At 40.1% G+C, this 14,594-nt stretch overlaps 1 pseudogene; it reads left to right on the top strand.

The window, feature by feature from the left end:
- Positions 1-224: 224 nt before the first annotated feature.
- LOC149167785 (shaggy-related protein kinase epsilon-like) lies at positions 225-1,852 on the top strand (annotated as a pseudogene).
- Positions 1,853-14,594: the final 12,742 nt, after the last annotated feature.

Genomic DNA, 14,594 nt, shown 5'->3' with positions numbered 1-14,594 from the left:
TACAGTAAAAAGGCCCATTTTCATAGAGAATCCATCCCTTGCTATCCATGGGATCGATACTTGTAGTAATGAATGGATGTTTGACTGGCAATAGAAACTGCTCATTTCCCTGTGCTTATCTTTAGGAGAAGAGGACGATGAGACCATCATTCATTAACACAAGAACAAAGAGTTGCAGGGTTGCTAAAGCATCCAGAATGCAGTGAGAAGACTGAGGCATTCCCATGCATATGATGCGGTGTCTCAAGAGCATTGCGTCGGGCTGATCCTCCATCTCAGATTCGGAAGGAGACGATGGCATAAAAAGGGATAAACTTGAACTTGAAACAGAAGTGGAGGTTGTTGGGTTATCTAAGAATAAGAATGTGGCATGTACGAGTGAGACCTTGGAGCAGCATATGGTTGTTGTTTCTGTATATTCCTCTATGGTTGGACATGGTACTTCAGACATGGCAGTAGTTCCAAAAACTAGAAATTCTAGTATTGACCAACTTCCAAAGGAAATGCATGATATGAAAATAAGGGACGATAAAGGAAATAATCTAGATGAAAAGGAAATTGAGGCTACAGTTGTCAATGGCAATGGCACAAAGTCTAGCCACATAATTTCAACAATAATACATGGTCAAAATGGGTAGCCAAAATAGACCATCAGATACAGGGCAGAACGTATTGTGGGCACTGGGTCATCTGGGTATTGTCTTCCAATGGAAATGGCACATAGACTGGGCACATAATTTCAACAACAATAGGTGGCCAAAATGGGCAGCCAAAACAAACCATCAGATACAGGGAAGAACATATTGTGGGCACTGGATCATTTGGTATTTTCTTCTAATGGCAATGGCACAGAGACTGGCCACATAATTTCAACAACAATAGGTGGTCAAAATGGGAAGCCAAAACAAACCATCAGATATAGGGCAGAACATATTGTGGGAACTGGGTCATTTGGTATTATCTTCCAGGCCACATGCTTAGAAACTGGAGAGGTTGTTGCCATAAAAATGGTGTTGCAAGATATACAAGAATAGAGAACTACAAATTATGCGCATGCTTGACCATCCTAATATTGTTCAACTAAAACATTGTTTCTTTTCAACTACTAACAAAGATGAATTATACCTCAACCTTGTATTGGAGTATGTACCTGAAACAATGTATCGAGTTACAATATACTATAGTAGGATGAACCAACGTATGCCATTGATATATGTCATACGCTACACCTATAAAATAAATGTCGTTCTCTGGCTTACATCCATGGTGTTGTTGGCATTTGTCATCGTGATATAAAACCTCAAAATTTATTGGTTGACCCCATACTCACCAGCTTAAGCTTTGTGACTTTGGCAGTGCCAAGAAGTTGGTGAAAGGGGAGCCCAATATATCATATATATGTTCGCATTATTATAGAGCTCTAGAACTTATTTTTGGAGCTACATAGTATACTATGGAAATAGATATATGGTCATTGGATTGCGTCTTAACAGAATTGCTCCTTGGACTGCCCCTCTTTCGTGGAGAAAGTGGCGTTGACCAGTTGGTGGAGATCATCAAGGTTCCGGGGACTCCAACTCGAGAGGAGATTAAGTGCATGAATCCAAATTATACAGAGTTTAAATTCCCTCAAATTAAAGCACATCCATGACAAAAGGTATTTCACAAACGCACACCTCCAGAAATGGTGGATCTTGTATGAAGACTGCTCAAGTATTCTCCAAACCTGTGTTGTACTGCTCTGGAGGCTTGTGTGCATCCTTTCTTTGATGAGTTGCATGATCCCAATACAAAATTACCAAATTCTCATCCTCTACCACTTCTCTTTGACTTTACACCCCAAGAGTTGTAGGGAGCCTCACCAAAATTATTTCAGCGACTTGTGCCTGAGAAATCTACCAAAACAAATTTAAGCAATGAGTTTTCTACTCTATAAACATAGAGACCACCACCACACCACACCAAATAAAACATAACACAGGGCCAGACAAACCTCGTACTTCTGAAAATATGGTTCTCCAAACTTCCTTTGGGCATAAATTTGTAAACAAACACTCTTTCCTCGTCCTCACAACAATAACCAATACACATTTCATATCCTTTCAATATATATTTTATGTAGTTAAACAAGAATGAGACTCACTTAATCTAGGCCTAGGTCAGAAGGTTCTCCAGAGTTCCTCTTGGCATAAAGTCGTAAACCAGCACTCTTTCCTCGTCCTCATAGCAATAACCAACACACATTTCACATCCTTTCAATATATGTTTTATGGAGTTAAATAATAATGAGACTCACTTAATCTCTGCCTAGGTCTACAAGAGGGCATGCACTCTCCATATGATGCAGAGATAAAATGAAGGGTTTTTCCAGTTCGCTCTCCACCAACATTTACCCTTTAGAGGCTTTGCTATATCATTTTAGGGAAGGTGATTCAGAGAGTGCACTTGACATGTCAATCATCATGGTTGTTGTGGCATTGGGAAAAGAGAAATAGGAACCAGTGATGCCTCTTGAATAAATAAGTCCAGTGTTGGGGCATGTAAAGTGATTGCCAATGTGTGCAACCATTAACGATTCATGTATACTAATATCAAACAAAATACCACAACAATGACATCAAACATTCTTAATAACAACATTAGCTAATCAATATGTCGTAATATACTTGAGCAAGCAGCTGTAAAAATCGTCCATTGAAAATAATGCGCTCAGATAGTAAAAAAGAGGATTTAATGTATCTGAAACTTAAAAAAACCTTTTCAAAGAAATCATAATCAACAATTACTGTTTCCAGATAGACACGTAATCCTATATATTTTGTATAAATAATAAATAACACCTAGATCAACATAGAATCTTTCCAGGCCCTAAAAATCCCACGTTCTCTACCAAATTAGCTAGCTATCTACTAATTTTATACAATTCAACATCTAAAATGATCCAAGGTTGCCAGAGATTGGAAGCTTAGAGCCAAAGATGAAAATTTATAGACTATACTTGGAATAGTTCATGGGTCGGTGGGGCATTGGCAAAACATAAATATGAATTAGTGATGCCTCCTAAATAAATAAGTCCAGTGTTGGGGCATGTAGAGTGATTGACAATGTGTGCGACCATTAACGATTCATGTCTATTAATATTAGAAAAAACACCACAACAACGACATCAAACATTCTTAATAACAACATTATCTAATCAATATGGAACAATCTACTTGAGCAACCAGTTGTACAAATCGACCATTGCAAATAATGCACTCAGACAGTAAAAAATATGATTTAATGTATCTGAAACTCAAACAAAGTTTTTCAGAGAAATTTTTAGGCTCTACGATCCTTATTCCCAACCTGGTACATGATCCTTGGAACTTTCTTTCCAAGTCTCTTGTTAATATGTTACGTAAGTAGCCCTGTGGTAAATAATTTTTCCTTCTGGTGTCTCACACATGATATTTCTAGCAATTGAACACTACAAACCTCTCGCAAGGTTTATCTAACGATGTTTAGACTGAGATAAGGTCAAGAGGAAGGATAAAGAACCCCTATTGAAGCAACATAACCATAATGCATTGAAAGTGATGTATTTTTATGTTATTTTATTCGATATACCACATGTGTTACACACACAAGGCACGAAGGACATGTGACAACTCCCCTTCCCTAGGTGTCGTTTCATTCTAAGTGGCCATTACAGCTTAATTCTAAGTGCCCATTACAAATGTTTAATTTTTGTAGCATTTTAACTGTGCACCAATGTTTCTGTTGATGTATCAGACATTTTAAGAGCTATGTTGATCCAGGTGGATGTTGGTGGTCACCCACCTGTTCCACTTGGACCGCCACCAGTGTCTCTTTTAGTTTTCTAGTTTCCTTAATTGTAGCACATTTTACTGCTTTTGGCAGTTTTTCGGGTCTTGAACTTCCGGAGCCGTTTTGAGGCCCTAAACAACGTTTTTTTGGGAAAACCGGGGAAAACATGAAATTTTGACTAATGTTTTCCATTCGAAAGTTGTATTCTTAGGATAAATATTTCTTGTGAGGTATTGTGCGTGTCAAATGAAGATCGTATGCTAAAGTTACGACCTCAGGAAGTTGATATACCAATTTACCCAAACGAAACCCATAGTGTTGGCGCTTCGACTCCTAGGGTTAGGTTTTTGGATGTTTAGGGTTTTCCATTATTTCTCAATAATAAATAGGCCTTCGAGCCTCATTGTAATAGAGTTTAGAGGCATGTAGCCGCCACATCTCTTCTCAGAGATAAGTTACCATCATCTGAGATAATTTATTTCAATTATGTTCGTAAGATTATTTTAGTATTTGATATTAATGAAATGAAGTGTTATTTCTACTTCCTATCTATATTTATGGTTATATCTATAATTTTTTGCATTCATGTTTAAGTTCGGATCAGTGGTATCAGAGCGGTCTGCTCTTTATCGGTTTTTATTTACATGTCCCTAATGAGGTTGGGATATAAGGAGTTATGGCTCGAATTGGTCAAACCTTTGCAAGACCAACCTCGCAAACCTAGACGACCTCCCATGGCGGAAGAAAAGAAAGACGAGGGGGTAGGAGATCCTTTCAAAATATTGCTTGAAGAAGCCCTCAAGCGACAGAGGAACACGATGATGGGCAACTTTGCCCAGATCCTTCATCGTCTACCCAAAGGTGACTCATCTCCTTCCAGCAAACACTCTGGAAGTGCCACACCCTTCAAGGTACAAATTAACTTTGAAATCCCCATATTTGAAGGTCATATAGATGCAGACACCATAGATAAATGGTTAAATCTACTAGAAAGATATTTTTATGTTCATGATTTTTCTAGCCAAGAAAATATTACTTTTGCACTTCTCAAAGTTGCCCCCTACGTCAAGGATTAGTGGGAAACCTACTGTGAGAAGAAGGATGAAAGTACACCCTCACTATTTTCAGCCACACCCACTTGCAATTCATTCTGGCATGCCATCAAGGAGCAGTACTACCCTATCGGGAGCTATGAGGATAACTACATAAAGTGGACCACGCTGTGACAGAGAAGGGTCCAAGACATGCCAGAGTTTACCAATGTCTTTCATGCCCTTCGCACAAAGTTGGGTATCAAGGATTTTGAGAGCAATTTGGTACTCAAGTACTGCTAATATCTACATAAGTACATCCAGGATGAGATGGAGTTCCTATACAGTTCCTCGCTCAGCACGACATACCAATATGCTGTCAAGATTGAGTAGAAGTTTAAACACAAAAAGCAAGACTTTGGATCTGCGAATATGAAGTAAGGGAAAGGCGTGTGCAAACCACAGAGAAAAGGACAAAGCCAAGGTGGGGCAACCTAGGATAACCCACCGAAGCTGCAAGAAAAGAACAATACCATGAAGACAAATAAGGACATGAGAATGTGGTGTGAGTTCCATAAGAGCTCTGCTCACAACACAAGTGAGTGTCGGGCCAAGCAGCCAGTGGTGGCTAAGTTGAAGGCTTGTGAATCATATGCATTTTCTAACTCTGCATCAGAACCCAACAAAGTGAATGACAAAGGGAAGCAGATCATTGACATGAAGCTTAGTGTCACTATGGCTACCACCAAGATCTAGAAGATTGAGCCTGAAGATCTAGAGGAGGGGGAATGCCTCTTCACTTCACAGATGTGGGTGAAGGGTTCTCCGTTGCAGTTCATTGTCGACAGCGGGAGCCAAAAGAACCTCATTTTATCGGAGGTCATGAAGTAGCTGGGCCTATTGACTAAACACATCTATAGGCATACACCATTGGGTGGCTTCACCAAGGAAGAGATCTCCACATCAGCCAGCGGTGTCACATTCCCTACAACATCAAGCCCCTCATGGATGAGGTATTGTGTGATGTTTCTCCTCTTGAAGTTTGTGATGTATTATTATGACAATCATATTTGTGGAAGCAACATGCTATATATGATTTTAGACCTTGCTCTATTTTTATTTCTTTGTGTAATAAGTTATACAAGATAATGGAGGTAGCCCCGCCTACCACCATCTCTTTGATCTCTACTAAGAAATGTAGTAAGATCATATCCTAGACTGAGAAATTTGTTTTATTTTTTATTCTCTTTCAAAATAAGGAGAAGATTGTAGCCACATCCATGGCCCCCGGGGAGTGTTCCTCCATGCAGTAGAAGTAAGGGGATATGGTCGTGGAAGAATACACGAACATCTTCTCCTCACCCACAGGGGTACACTTGCATTGTTAGGTCAAGCATTCGATCCATCGGACTCCCGGAGCACCTCTATCCAATGGGTCGATATATCATCGCTATATTATGGAAAATGAAGAGATCAAATGGGAAATACAAGAGTCACTACAAAAATGATACATCTGACCAAGTTCCTCACCTTGTGTTAGCCCGATTGTACTTGTACAGAATAAGGATGATACCTAAAGGCTTTGCATTGATTATTGGACACTAAAGAAAATCATTATTAGGAACAGGTATCCAATCCAACAGATTGATGACCTCTTGGACCAACTCAAGGGGACCAAGTATTTCAGATAGATCGATTTGAAGTCTGGCTATCACTAGGTTCTAGTAGAGCCCACAAATATATGGAAGACTGCCTTCAAATCCAAGGAAGGCCTTTTTGAATGGTTGGTTATGCCCTTCAAGTTGACAAATTTGCTACTTTTATGAGGCTAATGGATGACATCTTTCAGCCCTTCACCAAGGCATTCATCGTTATTTATCTCGACGACATCCTCATCTTCAGCAAGAGTTTGGAAGAACACTTGCAACACATTCGACAGGTCCTTTAAACCCTTCAGCAGCACAAACTATGTGCCAACTTGGAGAAATGCACCTTTGGCATAAGCCAGGTCCAAAATCTGGGTTTTATCATAAATGAGCATGGAGTGAATATGGATTTGACTAATATCCAAGTCATTTGGAATTTCCCAGCCCCGACCACTCTAACAGAGCTTCGTATCTTTTTGGGCCTTGAAAATTTTTATCAGAGGTTCATGTTGGGATTCTCCCATGTCACTTGGACTTTGAGTCAGATTACTAAGGGTAGGGAAAAAGAAAAATTTTCCTGGTTCGAGTCCCAATAGAAGGCATCCATTGAGTTGAAGCACTATCTCTGCTCTGCACCAGTACTCAAACTGCCAGACCTACAACAACCATTTGAAATTGAGACAAACGCCTATGACTATGCTATTGGCGCAGTCCTCACCCAAAACGAGCATCTAGTGGCCTATGATAGTGAGACACTTTCCGATAAAATTCAAAAGTACCCCACCTATGATAAAGAGATGTATTCCATCATGCAGGATTTCCAGCAATGGAAGCATTACATTCTAGGGAAGGAGACGGCCATCCACACTGATCACCGACCTCTTCAGTTTATACGGACACAAGGGAAGTTGCAGAATGATTGCCATCAGAAGTAGTCTACATATCTGCAACAATTCCACTTGAATATTAAATACAAAAAGGCCAGCAACAATCATGTTACAGATTGCCTCAGCCGACCCCCAGTTACAACACTGGCAATTGTTCTCAACTATTGTGGCCACGAGACCTTTGGATGGTCGCAACTATACAAACATGATACAGAGTTTGCCTCCACATACCATATGCTAGTAGATGGAAAACAAGTTCCTGATTTCCATCTCCAGGATGCATTATTATGCTACCTGGGCCACCTTTGTGTTCCTTCAAGCAAGCATGCCAAGATGATTTGGGAGGCGCACGATAGTCGAGTCGCGGGAAACTTTGGTGTGGATTAAAATATGGTTGTACTACAAAAGTACTTTTATTGGCCAAAACTTTGACTGGATGTTGGGAAATATATCAGATCCTGCACTGCCTGCACCATTGCCAATCCAACCATCAAGAAGCAAGGCCTGTACACTCCTTTGCCTACTCCTAGCCAACTGTGGGAATCCATCTCCATGGACTATATGTCAGGCCTCCCTTCTACCAAGCATGGTAATTCCTATGTATTTGTGGTCGTGGACAGATTTTTTAAGATGGCTATATTGGCAGCCTGCAAGAAGAGTATCACAACAAAGGACACTGCCAAACTCTTCTTTGAATGAGTGTGGGTACATTTTTTAATCTCGCAGACCATTATATTAGATCAGGATAGAAGGTTCCTGAGCATATTTTGGTCAAGCCTCTGGAAACTATTGGACACTAAGCTCACCAAGTCGACTGTCTTCCATCCCCAGACTGATGACTAGACGGAGGTCGTCAATAGGATGATAGTGCACATACTATGCATGTACAACTCCAAGCATCCACGAACCTAGTATGAGAGTCTTCCCTATGTGAAACACATTTATAACAAATCTCTCCATAGCTCAATTAGTCGTAGTGCCTTTCAAGTGGGTCTATGATTTCAACCATTATGTCTGATTGATGTTGCCATGCCTCAAGCGACTACATAGACATAATCCACAAATGGATTGTCCGAGGCTAATAAAGCGACCATATTTATTGAACGCATCCAACACATCCACCAGTAGGTTCATTACATCTTGTAGAATTCAAATGCCAAGTACAAGCAACAACAGGATCAACATTGGGTTCCACACAAGTTTTAGGTGGGCGACAAAGTTTGGTTACATTCGCAGAAAGAACGCCTTACCAGAGCCCATCGGAAGCTCAGACCACTCTGATATGGTCCTTACACCATTACCAAGGTTGTGGGAGACAATGATTGTGAGCTCATCATTCCCCCATTCCTTGGCCTCCACCCAATGTTCAATGTGGACCGCCTTCAACCATACTTCCCACCATTGCTAGACACATCAGACATTGTAGAACAACTCACACCAACAAAGTTAAACCCAGACTACATGGAATAGGCCACAACTGATCAGATTATGGACACATATATCAAGAACATTCACCAGAAGAATCTCCAACTATATCGGGTTGTCAAAGCTGACCAACTCCTTCACTAAGGCAAGTGGCTCACTAGGGACCAAGTGCGGCAGAAGTTTCCCCATCTCATGGAGGCAGTCAACGCAATGTGAACCATTTCTTCCTAAGGGGGGAGGAATGATTCAGGTGGATGTTGGTGGCCACCCACCTATTCCACTTAAACCCTCGCCACTGTCTCATTCAGTTTTTCAGTTTCCTTAATTGTAGCATATTTTACTGTTTTTGGCAGTTTTTCGGGTCCTGAACTTCTAGAGCTGTTTTGAGGCCCTAAATGACATTTTTTTGGGGGAAAACTGGGGAAATAATGAATTTTTGACTGATGTTTTCCATTTGAAAGTTTTCGTCCTCAGATATATCTTTCTAAAGAAGTATTGTACGCATCAAACAAAGATCATATGCCAAAGTTACGACCCTAGGAAATTGATATACCAATTTACCCAAAGGGGGCCCATAGTGTTGGCGCTTCATCTCCTAGGGTTAGGTTTTTGGATGTTTATGGTTTTGGCCTCCTAAATCCTACTTCTCCAAGAATTATGCACCTATGAGATATCTATTTGACCTCTCCTCATGACCTCCATGTTAATCCCTAGTGAGTGGATTTGATTTGATCCCTCCTTTTTCTAATGGCTAGGGTATTTCATGTGAATATCGAAGCTCCTTGAACAAATTAACTAGGGTGGATCACTTACCATCAAATATATCCCTCTTCCATATGGGCTCTCACCCAGACAATCTCCAAGAGCTTAATTCAAAAACAAAACAATAATCTAAAATATATGCTTAAGGGGTGATCTCTCATCTATTTTTATAGTCATGGACTATCAAAATAGCATGGGAGATACCATGGGATGTTTTCTTCTTTTAATAAAGTGACTTTTAATATTTTTTTTTTAGTAACTTTTTTAATTAACTAATTCGCTAATATTACATCATTATTTTAATCTATAGCCTATGGGAATGACTAGGCTATTGAGTTAGTATTTGTTCCCAATGTGTGGAAAAAGGTCCATTATGGTCCTCCCTTCCTGAAATTTCTTTTCCTCAAGAAACTCATACAGCTATACCAAGATCCCAAACAAGTTTGTAAAATGATTCGACACATAACTAGCATATGATCTCAACACTGCTAAACTTAGTACTATTGCCACATGTTGCCATTCCTTGAAGCAATCCAAAGAAGTGAAATCTAGCCTATGTAAGAATTGTTCATTGCTAAATTTTCCTACTTTTTACTTGCCTTGTTATCCCTTTCCTGTACTCATTTCATGTCCTTGTTGGTCGATTTGTATTCTAAACAACAAATGTATACCTATTGTCATGTCTTTGTGAATTATTAATCGATGAAGCGTATTCATAGGGGATTATTGCCTAAAGCGACTTTCTAGCTTAAGTTTCCTTGCAGATTCGAAGGAATGATGATCAAGACCATGATTCAATGTATGATGACTATCGAGCTAGCAAGGTTGTCTTTGGATATTAGCTACAACGGTGGTTCAACTTATCAACTAGCACAAGTGCTATCTTTATATTCTGCTGTATCTTGAGAATCACTATGTATTTGTAGGTAGACAATTGTCGTAATCTTAGGCATTATCAGTTTTTAAATGAAAAGTAAAAGTAGTGTTACGGGGTTGGGAAAGCCACCACTAAGAGATACATGAGAATTATGAGTTGTAACAACAGACTTCTGTAATGTTATTTTGATTAATGCAATTTCTGATCTTTTGAGCATTTTATAATTCTTGATCTTGTCATAGCCCTGATCAAGGAGTTGGGCCCACTCTCTTGACTAGGCATTGTTGGATCAGTTGTGTGCATAGGTTTATTTTTGTTGTGTTATTTCCTTGATGTATAATGATTTCAGTGTGTTGTTGTGAGTCTTAACTCGCTGTTACTTTGATTGTTGTTATAGTTATTACTTGTTGTTACATATTGTTATGTTTATGATTGAATGTTCAATGTTGGGTAGAGAAACTGTGGTTTGCATATACCTTGCATGATAGCCTTGAAATAACCAGTCGAACCCCGGGTTGACAATTAATGTGGAATTGGATGAATTCTATAATTCATATATGATCACCAACATTTTGTCGTCGTTGTTGAGGAGGTTATCGAAGGCGCAAAAATACGACCAATATTGACCATAGGACCACTCTCTTGTCCTGGGGAGAGAAGTTTCTCACCCTACTCCAGGTCCTCAACATTAGATTGTTTTGTTTCTTTCATAGGAACCATTCTCTCGTCCTGGGAAGAGAAATTTTCACCCTGTTTTAGGTACTGAGCTTAGATTTTGTGGTTGGTTTGTTTTCCTTCTTTTGCTTTCTTTTCAGGGGCTACTCTCTCGTCCTCGGGAGGGAAGTTTTCACCTTACTTCAGGTCACGAGCTTTCAATTTTCTTGAATGTTTTCCACTTATTTTATGATTGCATGAACAAAGATACAAATAAAAGGAGCAGAGGAAGACCCCCAAAAAGAGGAAGGAAATATCTAGATAGAATTACCTACATCCAGGAAATCATTTCAAAAGTTGAGTCAGGAGGATTGTCACAAGCTACTGTTAGGGTGAGATCTCATACGAGATCTAGAGGGTAGTCAGTTTCACAACTAGAACCTCCCCTAATAACATAAGCACAATTCGGGGAAGAAGAAGTAGAAAGAAGAGGATCATAGGAATTGAACATTGTGAATTCAGAATAAAAATACTTGAGGTAATTCTCTGCATCATTTGATGGAGGAAGTGATGGAAAACAACCTCAACCGCGCATTATAGAATGACCCAAACCTATTGAGATTCCAAGTGAATATTGGAAGATATTCATGGCTCCTGCAACTTCTTCTATTGAGTTCCCAATTTTAGATATCATAGGTGATGCACCTATGAAGCCTATTCCTTTGACAACATTACCTAACTTCCATGGTCTTTCTTCTGAAGATCCGGACACATTCCTGTTTGAATTCGACATTGTCTATCAGGGGTATGAATATATTTATGATGCCGAGAAATTGAAGATATTCGCCGCCACTTTGAAGGTGTTAGAGTCGGTCTAGTATTCCTCCATCAGAGATCAAAGCTCTTTGCATATCATGATTAGGTGTCCCATCAGTTTGATCAGCTACATTTCGTTAGGCATGCCATAACTTTGATGGAGTAGTTTTGTGTCATTTATTCCCCTCGTGTTTGGCACTGCTGGCTGCTGGTTCAGGTTTGTTTAAGTAAATAAAGTCTTCAAAGGTCATTCATCATCTTGTTTAAATTTCGAGGTCTTAGGTCTAGGGTTGAGTCAATTTTTTTCTTGAGAGGTCATAAAGGACCAGCAGGCCAGAGGGATGTCCTTCATAAAACATCATTTCAATAATTCTCATTATTGTACAGCTAAATTTTCACCTTGTTTTCAAAACTCTGTTTTTGAAAAACAAAGGTCATTATCTCGTTTTTGTAAAAATTTGTCAAAATTTCAAATTCTCCAAATGTTGAAGTGCAGCCTTGGTCTCCTTTGCCAAAGCATCTCAGAAGCCATCCCTGCAAAAATTTTCAGAAGAAATCATCATTTCAACCAATTTTTTTCAAAAAAAGGAAACCAGAAGTCAGAGCCAATTAATTCAAAAGGTGTCAACACTCAAACATTATAAAGTGGGTTTTGGGCAAATAAAAATAAAAAAGGAGCCTATAAAAGCACATCACTCTTCATTAGCAACTCATTTGCCTCTCACAAGCCAAGTGAATCCTTGCAAAGGCGATTTCAAGAGTCATTGAGCAAATTGGGCAGTTTCAGGGGCGCGCTACGCATCAGCTGAGGCGCGCTACGCATCAGCGCGACTTTTCCAGTGCATTTTTACTCAGGTGCTACGCACCAGAGGGGCGCTACGCGTTGGGCAAGGTGCGCTACACGTTGGGTTTTTCGCCCAATAAACTGCCAGCAAGCTACCAAATCCTCTTTTCTCTCAAGCAAATTTTAGGTAGGCCTCTCCTCCATGGCTAGTTTTGGTTTTGCAAGATGAATGAGAAATTAATATGTTAAAAATGCCATGAAAATGAGAAATTAAAACCCTACATTGCTGTGGAAAATTTAAAGACTTAGTTGTGCTAGGGTTTCAAAGTATTTTGTTGTCCAAGGTTGCCCATTTTTTATCCCTGTTTTCCCTCATCTTCACCAACATTCTCCTTCAAATTTTCCCATAAAATTTTATAATCTTCCTCTCTAAAATCCCTAAAACCTACTAAATTCCCAAACCCTACTTCACCTTAAAATCCCACAATATTATGATTTCCCATGTTGCCTTCCCTAAATTCCTTATTTATGTTTATTGTCCCTAATTCCCTCATGTTCCCCTTTCCCTAACAATCCCCTTGTATTTATGTCCCCTTGGTGACAACATTTGAAAAAGTCAAACAACAGTTAATTGGGTGCAAAGTCAGCAATACATTTCAGCCATCTTGCCTTCAAAACCATGTCTGAAACTGAATCAGATTATGAGCAAAGTTATGACAGTGATTCGACACCGGAGATAGAAGTGCCAAGGAGGCATCATAAGGGTGGTAAAGGTGGTCGGCATGTCAGGGAGGAGCCCACTTCTTTGGCTCAGTTGCAAGCTTGTCCACTTGCAATGACATGTTTTCAGTATCAATCATGCTTTGGATATTGTGAGCGGATCTCGCAAATTCAACATCACAGAGAACTAGTCCGCTTGTTTGTCCTACATTTGCACAATGGTCAGGTGAACCTTGCAGGAGTGGACTTCACCCTATCACCCGAAATTGTTGCTCAAGCCACCGGGATACCAAATGTTGGGGAGGAGTGGAACAAGTGCCAGCAACTAGACAAATTTCATTATGAACCATATATCAAACCCGGGTGTATGAGACACCTAACTGCTGTTTTTCCCTTCAGATTCCTAAGGGATGAGTATGCACCCTTGATGAGGCTCATTATGTGCTATTTCACTTGTGAGGGCAGATTTTCACGTTTATATTCGTACCATATCCGTTTGTTGATGCATTTCACCCGGGTACGAATGATGAACATTCCATTTTTCATGTGCCGAAATATAGAGAGGATGGTGCCCTTAGTGCAAAGGAAGAACCCCGCACAACAACACAAGAGTATATATCATTATGCACTGATCGAGATCATAGTGATGCATCAGTTGGCACAACAGGGTATTGCTTGGGAGGATTTCATCTCTCGCGACTTCTTCACGGTGCCACAACCACCCCCTGAGCTTGTCCATGATGAGGGAGGGCCTTCACATCAGTTTCACATTCCAGAACCTGAGCATGTCAGCACTCCAGCATGTGTTACATATCAAAGAGGCCACAGGGCCTTATTTGCATCTGCACCGCGAGTATTATCTCCACACCAGGTGGAAGGGGTCTCGCCTTCTTCATTAGCACAGCGAGTGTTATCTCCACATCAGGTGGAAGGGGTCTCGCTTTCGACAGCATCACAGGTACAGGAGAGAGGCAAGCAACCCATGATTGATGAGGGACCATCAGGTGATCCGGACATAGACATTATTGACCTTGACATCAGTTCTCCTAGCTCGGAGCTAAAGGAGATCATTCAGCAATAGAAGGCTGAAAATCGCTTGTTGCAACAGAAATTGGAAATGGCCAATTGGACAATCAACTACTTGGAGCAGTGTAACAAGGAGCTAGAAGATGAACACACTCT

The sequence above is a fragment of the Pinus tabuliformis genome, chromosome 5_1 (genome assembly GCF_031772625.1).
Source record: "Pinus tabuliformis cultivar Carrire ecotype Pingquan chromosome 5_1, CPIR1, whole genome shotgun sequence".
Lineage (NCBI taxonomy): Eukaryota > Viridiplantae > Streptophyta > Pinopsida > Pinales > Pinaceae > Pinus > Pinus tabuliformis.
Note: the sequence above shows the minus strand (reverse complement) of the source record. Positions and strands in the feature narration are given on the sequence as shown.